The 19704-nt window shown below is 45.1% G+C and overlaps 1 long non-coding RNA gene across 2 annotated transcripts in view; it reads right to left on the reverse strand.

Annotated features, from left to right (window-relative positions):
- The window catches only part of LOC132498676 (uncharacterized), a 57874-nt gene extending 45307 nt beyond the window's left edge, over positions 1-12567 (reverse strand). For both annotated transcript variants that reach the window (XR_009533786.1, XR_009533787.1), the window contains exon 1: positions 12373-12567. This is a non-coding gene — a long non-coding RNA (uncharacterized LOC132498676). The remainder of the gene's footprint in view (positions 1-12372) is intronic.
- Positions 12568-19704: the final 7137 nt, after the last annotated feature.

The raw sequence follows: 19704 nt of genomic DNA on the forward strand, positions 1-19704 counted from the left end.
GGTACACCTAGAACATATAGTTCTAGTGACCAGGGGACAGTGGGCTTCTGGGACACATAGGACCTCTCCTACAAAAGGCCACTTCTAGAAGGTCAGGAAATGTAACGAACCTACTACATACACAGCAATAAAAACAGCAAGTTAAGAAAAATGAGGTGACACTGAAACACGATCCAAATGAAGGAACAAGGTAAGAGCTCAGAAGAGGATCTACGTGAAGTGGAGGTAGCCAACCTCCTCAACAAGTAGTTCAAGGTAATGACTACAAAGATGACCAAAGAACTCAGAAGAGGATCTACGTGAAGTGGAGGTAGCCAACCTCCTCAACAAGTAGTTCAAGGTAATGACTACAAAGATGATCAAAGAACTCAGAAGAGGATCTACGTGAAGTGGAGGTAGCCAACCTCCTCAACAGAGAGTTCAAGGTAATGACTACAAAGATGACCAAAGAACTCAGAAGAGGATCTACGTGAAGTGGAGGTAGCCAACCTCCTCAACAAGTAGTTCAAGGTAATGACTACAGAGATGATCAAAGAACTCAGGAGAGGATCTACGTGAAGTGGAGGTAGCCACTCTCCTCAACAAATAGTTCAAGGTAATGACTACAAAGATGACCAAAGAACTCAGGAGAAGATCTACGTGAAGTGGAGGTAGCCAATCTCCTCAAAAAGTAGTTCAAGGTAATGACTACAGAGATGATCAAAGAACTCAGAAGAGGATCTACGTGAAGTGGAGGTAGCCAACCTCCTCAAAAAGTAGTTCAAGGTAATGACTACAGAGATGACCAAAGAACTCAGGAGAAGATCTACGTGAAGTGGAGGTAGCCAATCTCCTCAACAAGTAGTTCGAGGTAATGACTACAAAGATGATCAAAGAACTCAGAAGAGGATCTACGTGAAGTGGAGGCAGCCAACCTCCTCAAAAAGTAGTTCAAGGTAATGACTACAAAGATGACCAAAGAACTCAGAAGAGGATCTACGTGAAGTGGAGGCAGCCAATCTCCTCAAAAAATACTTCAAGGTAATGACTATAAAGATGATCAAAGAACTCAGAAGAGGATCTACGTGAAGTGGAGGTAGCCAACCTCCTCAAAAAGTAGTTCAAGGTAATGACTACAAAGATGATCAAAGAACTCAGGAGAAGATCTACGTGAAGTGGAGGTAGCCAATCTCCTCAACAGAGAGTTCAAGGTAATGACTAGAAAGATGACCAAAGAACTCAGGAGAAGATCTACGTGAAGTGGAGGTAGCCAATCTCCTCAAAAAGTAGTTCAAGGTAATGACTACAAAGATGATCAAAGAACTCAGAAGAGGATCTACGTGAAGTGGAGGTAGCCACTCTCCTCAACAAATAGTTCAAGGTAATGACTAGAAAGATGACCAAAGAACTCAGGAGAAGATCTACGTGAAGTGGAGGTAGCCAATCTCCTCAAAAAGTAGTTCAAGGTAATGACTACAAAGATGATCAAAGAACTCAGAAGAGGATCTACGTGAAGTGGAGGTAGCCACTCTCCTCAACAAATAGTTCAAGGTAATGACTACAAAGATGACCAAAGAACTCAGGAGAAGATCTACGTGAAGTGGAGGTAGCCAATCTCCTCAAAAAGTAGTTCAAGGTAATGACTACAGAGATGATCAAAGAACTCAGAAGAGGATCTACGTGAAGTGGAGGTAGCCAACCTCCTCAAAAAGTAGTTCAAGGTAATGACTACAGAGATGACCAAAGAACTCAGGAGAAGATCTACGTGAAGTGGAGGTAGCCAATCTCCTCAACAAGTAGTTCTAGGTAATGACTACAAAGATGATCAAAGAACTCAGAAGAGGATCTACGTGAAGTGGAGGCAGCCAACCTCCTCAAAAAGTAGTTCAAGGTAATGACTACAAAGATGACCAAAGAACTCAGAAGAGGATCTACGTGAAGTGGAGGCAGCCAATCTCCTCAAAAAATACTTCAAGGTAATGACTATAAAGATGATCAAAGAACTCAGAAGAGGATCTACGTGAAGTGGAGGTAGCCAACCTCCTCAAAAAGTAGTTCAAGGTAATGACTACAAAGATGATCAAAGAACTCAGGAGAAGATCTACGTGAAGTGGAGGCAGCCAATCTCCTCAAAAAGTAGTTCAAGGTAATGACTACAAAGATGATCAAAGAGCTCAGAAGAGGATCTACGTGAAGTGGAGGTAGCCAACCTCCTCAACAAGTAGTTCAAGGTAATGACTACAAAGATGATCAAAGAACTCAGAAGAGGATCTACGTGAAGTGGAGGTAGCCAATCTCCTCAACAAGTAGTTCAAGGTAATGACTACAGAGATGATCAAAGAACTCAGAAGAGGATCTACGTGAAGTGGAGGTAGCCAACCTCCTCAAAAAGTAGTTCAAGGTAATGACTACAAAGATGATCAAAGAACTCAGAAGAGGATCTACGTGAAGTGGAGGTAGCCAATCTCCTCAAAAAGTAGTTCAAGGTAATGACTACAAAGATGACCAAAGAACTCAGGAGAAGAATGGACGACCAGAGCAAGAAGGTAGAATTTTTTTAAAAAGAGTTAGAGCACTAAAGAACAACAAAACAGAGATGAGGAATACAATAACTGAAATGAAAAATACACTAAAAGGAAACTACTGTAGACTAAATGACACAGAGGAATGAATCAGAAAACTGAAGGACAGAGTACTGGCAATCACTGAAGATGAACTGTAAAACAATAGATTAAAATGAAATGAAGAAAGTTGAAGAGACATGTGAAACATCGGGTGTACTAATATTTGCATTATACTGGTCCCAGAAGCAAAAAGGAAAGAGAAAGCAGTGTAGAGCATACCTGAAGACCTAAGAGCTGAAAACTTCCATAACCTGGGAAAGAAAACAGACATCCAAGTCCAGTAAACACAGTAATGCCAAAACAGGATCAACCCAAAGAGGACCACACCAAGACTCATTGTAATTAAAATGGCAAAAAAATAAAGATAAAAAGACACTATTAAAAGGAGCAAAGGAAAAGCAACAAGTTACAAACGTGCGAACTTGCATTAAGTTATCAGCTGACTTTTCAGGATAACCTCTGCATGCCAGAAGGGAGTGGCATGGTATATTTAAAGTCATGAAAGGGAAAAGCTTATAACCAAAAATACTCTACCCAGCAAGGCTCTCCTTCAGATTTGATGGTGAGGTCTAAAGTTTTACAGAGAAGCAAAACTAAAAGAGCACAGCATCGCCAAACCAGCTTTATGAGAAATCTTAAAGGGGCTTTTCTCAGTGAAAAAGAAAAGCCCATGACTGAAACATAAAAATTAGAAAAGGAAACTTACTAACGGAAAAACCTCATTGGATAAGGCAAATATTCAACAAAGGCAGTAAATCAACCATGTACACAGCTAATAGGAAGGATGAAAGAAAACAGTAATAAAATCATCTATATTCACAATAAGAAGTTAAGGGGGCCTCCCTGGTGGCGCAAGTGGTTGGGAGTCCGCCTGCCGATGCAGGGGATACGGGTTCGTGCCCCGGTCTGGGAGGATCCCATATGCCGCGGGGCGGCTGGGCCCGTGGGCCATGGCCGCTGAGCCTGCGCGTCCGGAGCCTGTGCTCCTCAACGGGGGAGGCCACAGCAGTGAGAGGCCCGCATACCGCAAAAAAAAAAAAAAAAAAAAAAAAAGAAGTTAAGGGACACACAAACAAGTAGATGTAAAATATAAGGTCAAATTCAGTAACTGTGGGGGAGCAGAGTAACAATGCAGGGTTGTTAGTGTCCATGTGAAACTAAGAGCTCAGCAACTTAAATAATCACACACACAGACACACACACACACACACTCACACAACTGAAAGAAATTCAAACATCATATTAAAGATAGTCCTCACATCACAGATGAATAAAAGGGGAAGAAAGGAACAGTGAAGAAATTAAAGAGGGATTCTAAAAATACCCAAGAGAAATGAAAATGAACACACAGTGATCCAAAATCTATGGGACACAGCCAACGCAGTTCACAGGGGGAAGTTATAGTGATACAAGCTTATTCCTAGGAAACAAGAAAAATATAAAATAAACAACCTAACATTACACCTGAAGGAATTAGAAAAAGAAGAAAAAAACAAAACTCAAAGCTGTCAGAAAGAAAAAAATTAAGAAAACAATCACACTAAAAATAATAAGATAGCTAAGAACAAACACACCTAAGCAGGTAAAAGACATGTACTCAGAAATGTATCAGCCATTGGTGAAAGAAGTTGAAGGCAACAGAAAAAGATGAGAAAATATAGCAGGTGCATGGACTGGAAGAATTAATACTGTTAAAATAACCATACTGCCAAAGACAATCTACAGATTTAATGCAATCCCTATCAGAATACCAAAGCATTTTCATAGAACTTGAAAAAGTAATTTTAAAATTTGTATAGAAACACAAAGACCCCAAATAGCCAAACAATCTTGAGAAAGAACAGAGCTGGAGGCATCAGGCACCTTTACTTCAGATTATACTGCAAAGCGACAGTAATCAAAGAGCATCGGACCGGAGCAAAAACAGACACAAAGATCACTGGAATAGAATAGAGATCCCAGAAATAAGCCCACACACGTATATTTAATTGATTTGTGACAAAGCAGGCAATATGGAGAAAGAACTGTCTCTTCAATAAGTGGTACTAGGAAAACTGGTCAGCTACATGGAAAAGAATAAAATTAAGAGTATTTTAGCACACCGTATATAAAATTAACTCAAAACTGAATAAAGACCTAAATGTAGGGCCATAAAACCCCAAGAGGAAAATACAGAACATTCTTCAACATAAATGATAGCAACAGTTTTGCGTTCAGTCTACTAAGGCAAATGAAACAAAAGCAAAAATAAACAAATGGGACTTCACTAAACTTAAAAGATTTTGCACAGCAAAGGAAACCAAAGACAAAATGAAAAGACAACCTGCTGAAGGAGAGACAATATTTGCACATGATAAGAGGTTAACACCAAAAAGATGACCAACCAAGGGTTCATATCTAACCTACAGAAACAGCACATACAACTCAATATCAGAACTGCACCCAAAATATTTTTTTAAAAAATGAGAAGACCTAAATAGACATTTTTCCAAGGAAAAAATACAGATAGACAGCCAGAATGCACAAAGATGCTAAACATAGCTAATCGGCAATAAAATGCAAATCAAAACTATGAGATATATCACCTCAGTCTTGTCAGAATGGCTGTCATCAAAAAGGTCACAAATAACAAAGGTTAGTGAGGATGTGGCGAAAGGGAAACTCTTGTAAACTCTTGATGTGAATGTGAAGTAGTGCAGCTACTGTGGAAAGAAGAATGGAGGTTCCACAAAAAACTAAAAATAGAACTACCATAATATCCAGCAATTTCCCTCTTGGGTATATCAGAAGAAAACAAAAACACTATTTAAAAAAAAAAATAACTGCACACCAATGTTCATAACAGTGTTATTTGCCATAGCCAAGATATAGAGTCAAACTAAGTGTTCATCAATAGGTTAGGGGATAAAAAAATGATATTTATGATGACTTCAGCAAAAAAGGAAATGTTGCTATTTGCAAGAACATGGATGGACTTGGAGGGTATTATGTTTAGTAAAATAAGCCGCAGAGAAAACAAGCCTGGTAGGTTATCACTTACACGTGGCATCTAAAACATTGAATACAACAACAACAACAATGAAACAGACTCACAGATTAAAGAACAGACTAGTGGTTACCAGCAGGGAGAGACAGGGTGGAGGAGCAAAATAGTGGTAGAAGATTCTGAGGAAGAATCCACTATGTATCAAATCAATAATCTACAGTGACGTTCTGTATAGCATGGGGAATAGAGCCACTCTTTTATAATAAGTATAAATGGAGAAGAACCTAAACATTTATGAATCACTATGTTGTACCTCTGAAACTAATATAATAATGTAAATTAACTATAGATCAATAAAATATAAAGTAAGAAACAATAAAGGAGAGACAGATTATTAGATAGAAATCAATTAAATAAACACAAGTTTTGGAAATCAAGGAATTAAAAAACAACATGTAAGACAACATTGGCCTTTAAAGTGTACGATCTATTCATTTAAAAGAAATCATTTAAGTGGCGAAAAATGGTACCCATTCTCACAATTTTGTATATCTAGGATAAATTATTATCTACAAAAATATGTTACAAATATTCACTCAAAAAGAAAGAGAAAATTTGGATTAACCCATTTTAGTATACAAATTTAATATCAAAGTCTCTATGTAACATTGATGTGAATAAGTTCTGTTAGCCACTTCTAGTTTCTTTGTGATGTAAAATCTTTTAAAGCATAAAAATCAACCTTTCTACATCATTCCATTAGACATACATAGAAGTTAAAAGAAATGAGAAGACAGAAAAATCAACCAGGAAGGTGAATTTACTGAGAAACAGCAATTCGTTCTCCCTCCTCCTTTGCTTTTCCTCCTTTTCCAGGTCTCTTTCGGTTCCAATCAAGAGAAGTCTTGAGAATTCTGAGAATATTTCTTTGAGGGCTTCAAACCACCATACCTATGTCCTCTGCCACAACTACACACACGGGAACAAAAATAAACCTCTGCTATCTACTCATGTAGGAGAGGTTCATGCAAAATAAACTCCTACATGGAAACCAACAGGTGAGTTTTCTACCTGTTCTTTATAATGTCCTTCCATTATAGTAAATCCCACACATTATGAGGCAGAAGGGGTTATGTGAGCTCTTCCTTGAAGTCAAAAACCTTGCATTCATTTCAAGTACTTGGTGATCATAGGGTACAGCCAGGGAAGGTGCCATTACCCTCGGGGGGCGGGGGCGGTGAATGGGCTTCCGCAACCATGCACCTCCTGATGAACAGATTCTGAAGAAACAAAGGGCGGTCACCCCGCAGCCAGCCTGTCAGACTGTCGGGCCACTGGGCAACCCCACCAGTCTGGAAGTGCCCCATAAGTTGCTCAAAGCAAAACTCTGCCCCCCCGTGAAGCCAGGCAATTTGGGCCAGAGAGTCAGAGGAGACCGGTAATCAACTCCTCCTCTCTGCTCACCTCCTTGGGGTTACAGCAACCCCATCTCCAAACCCAACTCTGATCCTGGAGTGCCAAGGTGGGAGCACAGGTGGGCTCTGCCGGTGCTTCAGCGCCTTCTGGGAAGCCCCCTAGTTTGAATATGATTTGAGTTTGATCCTGAGAAACCATCAGAACTTCCCACCAGAGATAAATGAGGAGTTTCTGGCCTTTATTAGTGCGCACGGTGAGCCCTGTTGTCCTGGCTGTACTTGCCAACCCCCCTATTTTACGCACCTATGTTTATCCACCTTCCTCCCTGTGAGTACCTTTGACTAACCCTGAGCTCAGACTCCTGACCTATTACAGTGACTTTTTCAGTCTTTCTTTAAAAATGTACAGGTAGGGGTTCTCTGGTGGCGCAGTGGTTGAGAGTCCGCCTGCAATGCGGGGGACACAGGTTCATGCCCCAGTACGGGAGGATCCCACATGCCGAGGAGTGGCTAGGCCCATGAGCCATGGCCGCTGAGCCTGTGCAGCCGGAGCCTGTGCTCCACGACGGGAGAAACCACAACAGTGAGCGGCCCAAGTACCACAAAAAAAAAAAAAAAAAAAAAAAAAAAAGACAGGTAATAAAATGAATTTAACCTAGAAGCAGCAGCTCAGTAAGGGAAATAAAATCATTAGAAGTTATCTAATCACAGCCACAGCCATCCAGGGCCCTGTCTTATCTGCTGGGGCATAAGAATGGGACCTTCCTAAACTTGAAGGGCATCCAATCAGATAAGTTGATTACGCTCACCTCTGGCTCTTGGAGGGACTGCTAGGCAGTCTACCCAGTGTATACTGACTGCAAAACACGGTCATGGGTTTGAAACACCTATGCTCCAGGAAAGATTTTTGCGGTGCATGGGGAAGGTTTCTTTTTGACATCAAGCAAAAAATAAGTCACCAAGCCCTTTGAGCACAGGGCTTCTTAAGAGGGAAGTAGAAGGAAGGAATGGGCAGAAAACATGATCTCCTCGGAAGTGCAGGGCGTTTTTCCAAAAGAGTAGGATTTAGTCTCAGTTTAAGGAGAACACCTTTAAATAGCTGGGACAGCTCCAAACTGCAGTTTAGGGAACGAGTGCTCCAAAAGAACAGTGCTTTACAAGTCCTGGCCAGGCAGCAAGAGGATGAAGAGTTGGTTTTGCATAGTTCTGAACGCAGGAGTAAAGAAACCGAGGCATCCCTGACTAAAAGGGCCTGAGATCCTATGGCATCAGTGGGTCAGTCAGTTGCAGGGGGCAGGGGGTGTGGGGGGCGATATTTCTCTCTCAACGTCTCCCAGGGCAGCCACCCCTCCCAACCCCACCCCCCTACTCCCTTCACCCTTCCTCCCTCCACTGTCGGGTCCCCAGGGACAGCACTTCTTAAGCTGGAGCGCTCAAGCACCATCTCTGCAGTCTGGATTCTTCCTGGAGCCTGGCAAGTTCTGGGACAGGAAGCCAGGTCTGCAAGGCCGCTGGGGTGCAGTCAGCCCTGGAGGTCTGGAGGGGAAATGGAGCCCTGAAGCCCACCCACGTCCTTGAAGCCGAGGGAGGAACACATCCTTCTAACAGTACTTCTCAGGGGTCAGCATGCTCCCCACCCGACGGTGATCCATACTCACTTGAGGCAACAAGGACTGCCCCTAACTGGCCCCCTCGATTGCGCCTTAAGGGTCCTCGCACATGTGTCATAGCGCAGGCCCTGGATCTCTTTAGTCAGCCTAGGCCAGTGCTGCCGGGGTCCCTCCAGTCCCATCCCCCAGCCCTTCCCTCTGGGACTGTATCTAATAGAAGAAAGAGCACAGAGGAATTGGCTAAATCAAGGGACCTGGGAGCCTGGGTATGAGTTTGAAGACCGAGAACCTAAGGCACAATTACATATTATTGGAGACTCTTGTGGGGTGTGTGGGGTGAGGTTAGGAGGCTGAGAGGCTGAGTCGACCTGGTGAGTCCAGCCCCAGGACACCACACAGCCCCGTCCCCCCTTCCCTGCCATCAGACAAGGGGTGCCGCAACTCCAGCCGGGACTCTGCACTTCCCTCTCCCTGATTCTCCTCCAGAAGAGCAGGTGGTCCCGCTCTGAGGGCAGCGGCAAGACAACGGACCAAGTCCCCCCGCACTAAGGCGCTACTGGAAGCTCTTCCTGCACAGCAGTGCTGGCTTGGAGCAAACCCGAGCACCGCCAAAGTTGGTCTCGTCCTGCAGCGGAGGGACGCAAGGTTTAAGCCAGCTGCCCTGGCTTTAAAGCAATCAGCCCCCCCTTTAAGTCAGGTGACCCGACTTTACATCACTGTGTGCCCCTCAAGCCTGCAACTTCAAATGTTGGGAACTTCACTTTGATCCCAGCACCTCACATAGCTGAATGCACACTAGTCACCCCCAAGCCTGGCTTAGAGGCAGGATATAAGGTAAGGGGATGGGCGTGTACTCATGGTGATGAGGGTGTACTTCATGTACCAGAAGGGTCTAGGCACTCTGGGGTACAGCTAGCAGTGCACGATACAGCATCTCCCTGGCAAAGCTGGTGAGGCCCAGGGAGAGCAGACACACCCATGCGTGCAGAGGTTCCAGAACGGGAGCTGGGGCACAGCCAGCCAGGAGGGTGTGAAAGTGGAGGATCTGAGCCTTTTGTGAAAGGCAGACACAGAGAATAGATGAGAAACAAAGACCAGATGAAATATGGATTTGAAAAACACACCCTGCTCTTGAAGTTGGGGTGGGGGGGCACCCCAGACTTGAGACTTCTTACTCCCCAGTACCTAGTGCTTTGGCCTTTGCCCAATTACTTATAAAATTTACTGATAATATCTAACCCATAGAATACTGCATTTGTAGTGGTATTGCATGTTAATGTTTCTGTAGTGGAAAAATCTTTTCTACAAGAAACATGTACACTATCTGAAATCAACTAAAACCCCTCTTTATAAAGTACTATATTGGACTTCCCTGGTGGCGCAGTGGTTAAGAATATGCCTGCCAACGCAGGGGACATGGGTTCGAGCCCTGGTCAGGGAAGATCTCACATGCTGCGGAGCAGTTATGCCCATGCGCCACAACTAGTGAACCTGCAGGCCACAACTACTGAAGCCCGTGGGCCTAGAGCCGGTGTTCCACAACAAGCGCAGCAAGAGAAGCCACTGCAATGAGAAGCCCGCGCACCACAACAAAGAGTAGCCCCCGCTCGCCGCACCTGGAGAAAGCCCGCGCACAGCAACGAAGACCCAACACAGCCAAAAATTAATTAATTAATTAATTAATTTTAAAAAGTACTATATCCTTCTATACATCTTCTCTGGGAAGCACAGAGATGGCGTGGGAGAGTGAGAAAGACCAATATTTAGTGCACATCTCTCATGCAGGTGCTCTGCTGGCTCAGATACATTTATCCCCACTTTACAAAGGAGGAAATAAGCTCAGAGAGGTTTAGTAATGTTCCCAAAGCCAAACAGCTATTGAGTGGCAGAACCAAGATCTGAACCAAGTCTGTTACCTCCAAAGCCTAAGTCCTCATCACAACAAAACTCAATTAATATTTACATTTATCGAATTACATTGCAGCCTGGGGAGTTCTTGGCACAATCCTGAATAAGAGTGAGAAAGAAAAAAATAGCATTGTTCCTACAGTCAACCAAAATTTTTGGAGCAGCGGCTAGATGCCTGGTCCTTTTTGGGGTTCAGCAGTGATCACGACAGGAAAAGTCGTGCTTTCATGAACCATGTAGTGGGGAGGAGAGACGGGTGCAACTTGGGTGAGGGATTTCACCTTGCTGGGCCTCTGTTTTCTCATCTGGAAAATGGGATGGGTGTTCCTCATTTTCTGGGATTGTCCGGCTGGACATTCTCTGATTCCATAAGAAGCATTTGTTTTCCTGTTTCTTTAAAATTCATTCAAGCCATGAGCCGTGATGCATGTTGTTAGCTGCTCCCCAAATCACTCTTCCCCACCCTTTTCCTGTGATCAGGTCTTTCCCGAAACATGACTCACAATCAGTCAAGTCACAGAACCTAAGGGGCACCCAGCAGAAAAATTCCAACCCTTGCTTCTCAGGAGCTCTGTGGTCTACCTGCCAGGTAAACTTAACTCACCTGGGACAAGGTGGCCATCCCTGGTTTCACATCAACATGATCTCAGGCACAAACCTCCTTTTTTTCCATTTGGTCTTTAAGTTACTTGTTGAAACAACTGTACAAATATGACAAAGGTATAAAATCAGGCATCTTCTGCCCCCAGTGCCTACTAATACATGATGTTCTGCCACTTTAACGATAAAGATAGAACATTTCAACATTCTGCTGCCCTCATTATTTGTCATTTTTGTTGATATTTCTATTGAATACATCTTTCAATATTTTAACAATGGAACGTTTATTTAGGTTGCTCCAGACCCAGCCTTTAGTGGTAAGGGATTTGTTGTCATATTTCAATTATGTTTCCTTTAAAAACCATGATCCTATTTAAATGGATTAAGTCAGTTCTACAGGCATTGATCTTATGATATTCATGAAATGAATCCATAGAGGGCAGTGGTACAAGTTGATCGCACTTGAGAACCTCTAGTAGCACAGTTAAGTGTAAATATTATCTATGTGTAAACCAAAGTACATGCCGAGTGAGATTCTCCTACCCTTTTCACTCTGTGCCCCTCAAGCCTGTGAGAAATGGAATATTTCTTGCCATCTCAGTAAACAAAGGATATCACAGTCATCAGCCCTTGCAGCCCTCCAGTGTGAGCCGCGAGCCCTGAGGATGTCAGGATATGCAAATACAGAATGCAGGCCCCAGAGCGCTGAGGTGCATATGAAAGGAAGGAATTCAGGGAGCCCAGACTCTGGCATCTCCGCAAACAAAGAAAAGCGCTGCATTCCTCACGTTGGGAGAGCCGGTTTTCCTTAGTTAACAATCACCTGCTGATGGTCCCCATTACCTGCGCCAGTGCCCTGCCCTATCCCCTCCCCCCGGTACTTTAGCTCAGGGAGAAAGGAGGGCAGAGGGACTCCGCTGAATAAGAGGCCTGCGAGCCTCGGGAGGAGTTTTTAGCCGCCTTCCCCGCAGTCGGGGGGAGGCGCGCTGACGCTGCAGCCGGGCCCTGCGCCTCCCTTGCCCCGTTTCCCCTCAGGACACTCAGGCCGACCCCCTCCCCACGCCCCCCAGGCCCCGCGAGCCAGGCCGAGGGTAGGGGCGAGAGGAGGGACCGAAGTTCCCGGGACCAGACGCTGGGGGCCGCCCTTTCTGCACAGCAGCGGCGGGTGGCAGCGAACCCCTGCCCCTCAGAAGCTGGTCTTGCCCTGCCGCCAGGGCACCGTACCAGGCGGAGGGTCGGCGCCCACTTACCCGGCCCGCCGTCCGCACGACTGCCGCGGCTTCAGCCTCCGGGGCCCCTCCAGAGCCTGCAGCGTCAGTGAGGCCGCCCTCGCCGCGGGCTCCGGGGCAGTTCCGTGAAGGCGGAGGGAAGAGACCCCGAGCCGGGAGCTCCAGCTCTGCGGAAACGCGGGCTCCGTTCTGGGCGCAGCGGGTGGGACCGCTCTGCCCCGAGGCCTTCTGGGAGGGACGGAGGCGCCGGGGGAGGGAGCCGCCAGGAGCGCAGGGCCCCGTCGGGGGTCCTGGAGGGGCGGCCCGGCCTGAGGGCCCCGCCCACTGTGACCGCAGCCCAGGCATTTTTCCTGGAGTCCTACACTACAAAGTTAGAAAGATACACGGTCTATAGTAAATATTCACAAATGATTGTTGCTGCTGTGCTTACTATCCTATTAAAGGTGTAAAATCCATAAAACACTTTAAGTTCAAAATTAAATATGAATTTTTACCTTTCTAATTATGTCTCTGCTATTCACAATTGTCGTTAATGAATCAGAGACTGTGGCATCACTAGTTAAAAGTGAGCTTGTTAAAAAAATAGAACTCAGGCCCACCGGACCTACTGAATCACAATCTGAACTTTTACAATCTCCCCAGTGTACTTGTGTACCCATGAATAGTTGAAAGGTACATTTCTACCTCGACACGTCTTTTCTGTCTGAGAAATACACACATTTTATCCAATTCGATATAAATAAAACACTCAAAAATGCATATGCCTGTGTTGAAACCATCATTTTATCATTTCTTTTCCAGATAAGTATAGTCTCTATACTGGTTTTGTGGATCACATGCCACACTCTTTTCTTGTAGTTAGAAATAAGACAGAGAAACTTACTTTGTAAAAAAAAAAAAATATATATATATATATATATATATATATATTAGTGGGTAATTGAAGACACTCTTCTAAATTAAAACCAGTTCTCTTAACTTGCTCTTTTCTTCTTGGGTCACATTATGAACTCTTCCCGTGGCCACACGGTATGTGTACTTTTAATTTCAGGGACTGCTGACATTCCAGGATATGGCCATAGTTTTCTCTCAAGAGGACAGGCAATGCCTGGACCAAGATCAGTGGGAACTGTCCAGGTATGTGATGTTAGACAAGTATAGGAACCTGCTCTCCTCGGGTGAGGATACCTTCCTTCCAGAATTCCTTATCCAACCACAGGGTTTAGAGTCCTTCATTTGTAGAATGTCTCCTGGAATCTTCTGCTTCCTAAAATAGGGTTCCAGATTGCAACGTTTCAGGAAAGATTGGGAGTTTGTGGGTATAATTTATCTTATTCTTTTAACATTGCAGCCTCCCTCAGCCGCATAGCACAGGGAGACCAGATCGGTGCTTTGTGACCACCTAGAGGGGTGGGATAGGGAAGGTGGGAGGCAGGGAGATGCAAGAGGGAAGAAATATGGGAACATATGCTTATGTATAACTGACTCACTTTGTTATAAAGCAGAAAATAACACATCATTGTAAAGGAATTATACTCCAATAAAGATGTTAAAAAATAATAAAAATAATAAAATAAAATTGCAGCCACCCTTTTAATATACTTTGTAACTGCTTGGGCTATGTCTATATGAACTGTGTACTATATGCTTCTGTTACAGTCCTTACAATATTTTATTGTCTTATTTTCTGTAACAATTCTCCATGGATTCTTTGGGCTTAAGGTATACTAAAAGGGAGACTGCGATTCTGGGACTTCCCTGTTGATGAAGTGGTTAAGAATTCGCCTGCCAATGCAGGGGACACGGGTTCGATCCCTGGTCTGGGAAGATCCCACTTGCCACAGAGCAACTAAGCCAGTGGGCTACAACTACTGAGCCTGTGTGCCACAACTACTGAAGCTGGTGCGCCTTGGGCCCGCGTGCCATTTATTTTTTGGAGAAGCAACCACCTCTGAGTGATCAAAATTTAGACCAACTAGTCAAAATGCTTTATCACCTGTTCTTCTAAAACACTGATCAACAGAACAAGTTTTACTAGGGGTAACAGTGTAATTGTATTCTGGAGTTCATAGCGGCAATATGGTTTATGACCTTGATGCTGGATCATGACATTTCAATGGTATAACTGCTTTTAATTGTTCAATGATTAAAGTCTCACGTGATCTGAGTTCAGACTGGAGTCATCCTGGTTGCTTTCTGTCTATTGCAGATTTCTGCCAGTAGGAAAGGACAAGAGCATTACGGCTTACTTTACAAAATGTCTGGAAACTAAATGATGATATAATCTACATTGAATTAATTTATACATACCCTACTGTAGAACCATGTTTGTTAAGGTGGCAGAGCCCGGTAATTATGTAAAACTGAAACCTTTATCTGCACTGGTTCAAGTCCTCTTCGTAAGAATATGTTTATAATCAACATTCTATCACAAATGACCCAATTTAATTCACCATAGCATTCCTCATATTAATTAAATGGAAAATCCTAGGCTATATAAAAATCCAGAAAGGGCCAACAATCCTCAGCCCCCATGGATGATTACAAACCATTGCTGAGGCATACAAATTACTTATTAAAGAACCACTATGTCCATCAACATCATCAATTTATATATTATTGCCCCAATGCTAGCCTTGACCCTGGCTCTCAAAACATGAATTCCTCTTCCCATATCTTACCCACTAATTAATATAAATGTTGGCATATTATTTATATTAGCCATATCACACCTAGCCATTTATTCCATTCTCAGATCTGGATGAGCTTCACATTCAAAATACTCACTCACTGGAGCCCTAGGGACAGTAGCACACACAACCTCATATGAAGTAATGTAGCAGTTATTCTATTCTCAGTCTTACTGATAAATGGATCATTTACACTTTCAACAGTAATTATTACACGAGAACGCCTATGACTAGTTTTCTCCTGACCCCTACCCAGAATTTGATTATCTCCGCAGTAGCAGAAATCCAATGAAGCCCCACTTGATTTAACAGAAGTAGAATCAAAACCTATATATGTCTTCAATGTAGAAAATGTAGCAGGCCCATTCACCCCGTCCTTCCTAGAGAATATGTTAATTTCCTTATAATAAACGTTTCCACAACAATCTATTTTTAGGAGCATTCGACAATCCTTAGGTGCCAGAATTATAGATTCTTTCATCTTGTGAATATAGTTTTTTTTTAAAAAATAATTTTTTATAGTTTTACTGCCTTTAAACAAAATGTACTCCATTGCTGTGGAATATTCCTTCATAGGAGCGTGCATGGTTCATTTCTGCATCTGCTTGTGATGGTCTTCAGGTTCTTTCAGGTTTGGCTCCTGTGGCTGCAGAGTCCATGTCCGTGTGTCCTGGTGCAGGGCTGGAGGGGTTGTGTTCAGCTGGGAGGAACACTGTGGGTCTGTGTGCATGGACTTCGCTCTCTGAGGCCCGACTGTTTCAGAAGTGGTTGCACCCCACGCTGCGCACCAGGCTTTCCATTGCTCCACATCCTGCTGATATTTGATACTGTGTCTTCATGTCTGCCATTCTGGTAGGTGTGTGCACAGTAGTTTTCTTACGGTTTTAATCCCTCGGTTGTTAGTGAAGTTGTGCATCTTGTGTTATTCACGGACTACTTCCTTTTTTTTTTTTTTAAAGTTTTAAAAATTGTGGTCCAATACACAAAACATAAACTTTACTATCTTAACCGTTTTTAAGTGCACATTTCAGGGTCCAGAAGTAATTTGCACTGTTGTGCAAACCTGAGCGCCATCGTCCTCCAGAATTTTTTCATCCTGCAAAATTGAAACAGTCCCCATTAAACACTCAGTCGCCATTGTCCCTCCCTCAGCCCCTGGCACTCACCATCCTACTTTCTGTCTCTATGTTTCCGACTGCTCTAGGGGCCTTGTATGAATGGATCAAGCACTGTTTGTTTGTTTGTGTCTAGCTTACATCACTGAGCATTAATGCCCTCAAGGTTCATCCCTGCTGCAGCCTGTGTCAGAATTGCCTTCCCTTTTAGGCTGAACAACATTCCCTTGTATTGATGGACCATGTTTTTCTTCTCCATTCATCCATTAGTGGACACATGTACTATCTACATTCATTTCTCCTGTCATATTTGTGGAATAACGTCAGAAAGTCCTATGAATCAAAAGTCATTTGCCATTAACTTTTTCCTTAAACTTTTTATTGTGAAAAACATCAAAGCTAAGAAAAGGGAAAAATACATGTCAGCTTCACTTGTGTTCAGGACTTAATGCTTTACGGACTCACTTTATGGATTCACTTTATTCCCTGTGTGTGTGCTATGTACATGTGTGTGCATGTGCCTGTTTGCATACCTATGCTGTGCATGTGCATAGGTATGTGCACTTGCACAGGTTACTTAGTGTGCACTTGCTCACGTTAGTGTGTGCATGGGCATATGCGTGCATGTGTGTTCATATGCTAATGTGTGAATATATTTGTGCTGTGCACCTACATATGTTTGTGTGTGTGCTGTGCCCGCCTGTGTGCACAACTGTGTGTTTGCTGGAACCACTTGCAGATATATCCACACGCAGCTGCTCTAACAATCCTGCATAGCCACGTAAAGGTCACAGATCTCAGGGATTTAAATGGATGGAGCAGGATGTCCTGACACAGAGTCTGTCTTCCAATGACTGTCATGGTCTCAGTAACATCCTTCACACCTTCTTTAAGCCCCATTCAGGGTCCAGTTTAGACCCCCATTACATTCAGTCACCTGCCCCAGGTCCCCTAAAGCTACAATGTCACAGTTGGAGAGCCCGGTCAAGGCTGGGGATGCCCCTCCTGTTGGCCTGGCCTCCAGGCCCTGCACTTGGCTCCTGTGTTCCCATCTCTCAGCCAGGCCCCGACTTGGATGGGGCCACCACCTCTTTCCTCACAGTGTCCCATCGCCCAGTCAAGGGGGTTCATTCTCCCAAAGTCAGCATCAGGAGGGGGGGCGTGACAGTCCCCACTGGGTCTCCTTCATGTGAGACCTTGTCCTTTTGAAAGAGCAGGCGCCCTGCCCTCGGGGGTGGGGGCTGGGGGGTGACATGCGGCCCACGATGGGCAGACGGGTCATCAGGTGGGGCGAGCCAGTGTGCAAGGAGTTCCGCGGTGGGTTCTCCTCTCCAGCAGCTTCTGTGCCCCTACCTCTCCCCGTGACTCCCCTCGAAGACAGCGCGGTGCCCGGGACGGGAGCCATGGGAGCCGTCAGCCACCGCCCCCTCTACATACACCCACACGCACACGCACACACACACGCACATGCACATGCACATGCACACGCTGCAGGGAAGCAGGACCTGAGTGCAGGTATCCAGCGGCCCTGAGCGCCCCTCCCGGAATCGGCCAGTGGAATGGACACACTGGATCTCCCGGCCCGGACCATGCAGGACTGTCCTGCCTGGGCTTCCAGTGCGGCCGCCTCCTTCTGGAAGCCTGGGAGGCTGGAATCAGGCCACTTCTTGTCTGTCCTGGCAGCAGACGGGGCTGCACTCTCAGAAGTTCATGGCTCACCCATGGATCCTGACCATCAGGTGGCCAGAGATATTGGTAACATTTTGGTTTTGCCTGTTGCAATGTTTAATGACAAAGATTTTGTTCAGTTTCCTGATGTGGGTGTCCAAAGATGAGAGACCCATGTGTGTGATCTGTACCTCCTATGAGATCAGCCCTAAGCTAGTTTAAACATGGTCAAGTTCTGTCTACACGGTAGATTTAGACCTCTGCATGTCCTTTCTACTGATTATGTTCAGAGCTGACCACGTGTTGTCTATAAGAAGAAGATTTAGGCCTGACCATGTTCTGTGTACGCTAGGACTATGGGAACCTGGGTAGAAACCCGGCCTGGCCTCAGGACTGGGAAGCTCCGTGCCTGCATCTGAAGGTGAGTGCTTAAATGTCAGGGGTCTGGAACTGAGGTGGGCTTCTCTAAGTAACAGCCTCTCTTCTGAGTGTGGTTACTTGGTCCTCCCAAGGGTCAGTGCTGTGGTCGGGGCCTTAGTCTTAATCCCTGTAAGGTTCACCTTCCCTGGGGCTCGTGGAGAATCCACAGGAGGGCTACCTGGCAATAATTCCAATTCACTAGCATGTGCATGGTGCGTAGGGAGGCAGGTTTAGCTGGTGAATTGATCGCAGGGCATGCAGATCGGGCAAAAGCCCGATGGGTAACAGCTGAGGCTGCTGCTGAGCTCTCCTTCCATTCTACCGTCCCTACTCAGAAGCGTCCAGAGCTGCCCCTCTGCTTTCAGCCCTGCTGTCCTGTGAATTATCTCAACAAGCATGTGAGACAAGAAAGTACTGAGCCTGCCAGAACCAAGTAGTGTGTTCAACTTTAGCATGAAAGCTTTAAAAACAGGTAAAATCAACAGAATCAAACTGAAAAGAGGAGGACTTCTCTGGTACAAGTGTGGGGAGAGGAGACCCACCTGCCACATTTTCCCATCCCAGGAGGCCCCAGGAACACAGCTTGTTTCCACATGAGGGGATCCACCAGCAGAGCCATGGTGTCCTGACCAAGGGGACATGTCACCCCAGGTGCAGGGTCTGGGGAGGTGAGGTCACCCTGGAGACTGTGCACGTGTGACCCCAGTTGGGGGAGTCTGGGGAGGGCGGTTCACCCTGGGACTATGGACATGTGACTCAGGTGGAGAGGTTTGGGTAGGTGGGGTCACCTGTTGAGAGAGAACGTGTGACTTTAGGTGCAGGGTCTAGGGAGGTGGGGTCACCGTGGTGAGTGTGGACGTGCGACCCCAGGTAAAGGCTGTGGGGACTGTGTGGCTCTCACCACATCTGCATGGGTCAGAATCACATGTACAGGGAGAGCCCATATGTGCTCTTTGCCTGCAGTGTGTCTTTTCCCCTTTGAGACTTCCAACCTCTGCATTAAGGGTGTTGACCTGATTAACCTGTGGTACCTTTTCTTCTCTTAGTCTTCTCACATTCATGTGAGGTCAGGCATGTTTGAGTGGGTTGCTGCTCTGTGTTCTGGTGAGTGACAATGCTTGGTGGTATCATATTAATAATATATCATATCATATGTCTAATCTATGGGGGTCACCACTGCCTGGGTCCCCCTGGACAGAGGTCAGGTGAGCACAGACTAGCCCCCCCTAAGAATGGTCTCCCATGTGCCATGTGAGGGTACCGTGATGGCCCCTAAGGTAGGGGACTGTGTCTGGGCCTCCAACATCTGTGATGAAGGGGAGTTGAAATGGAATCACAGTGAACAAGACACTATTTTAAGAATTTATTTTAAGTGAAATAAAACACACGTCACATACCCTTTACCATCTTCACCATTTTAAGTGCACGTTTCTGAGGCATCAGATCTATTCACTTTCTCG

Source organism: Mesoplodon densirostris, chromosome 11, assembly GCF_025265405.1.
Source record: "Mesoplodon densirostris isolate mMesDen1 chromosome 11, mMesDen1 primary haplotype, whole genome shotgun sequence".
NCBI lineage: Eukaryota > Metazoa > Chordata > Mammalia > Artiodactyla > Ziphiidae > Mesoplodon > Mesoplodon densirostris.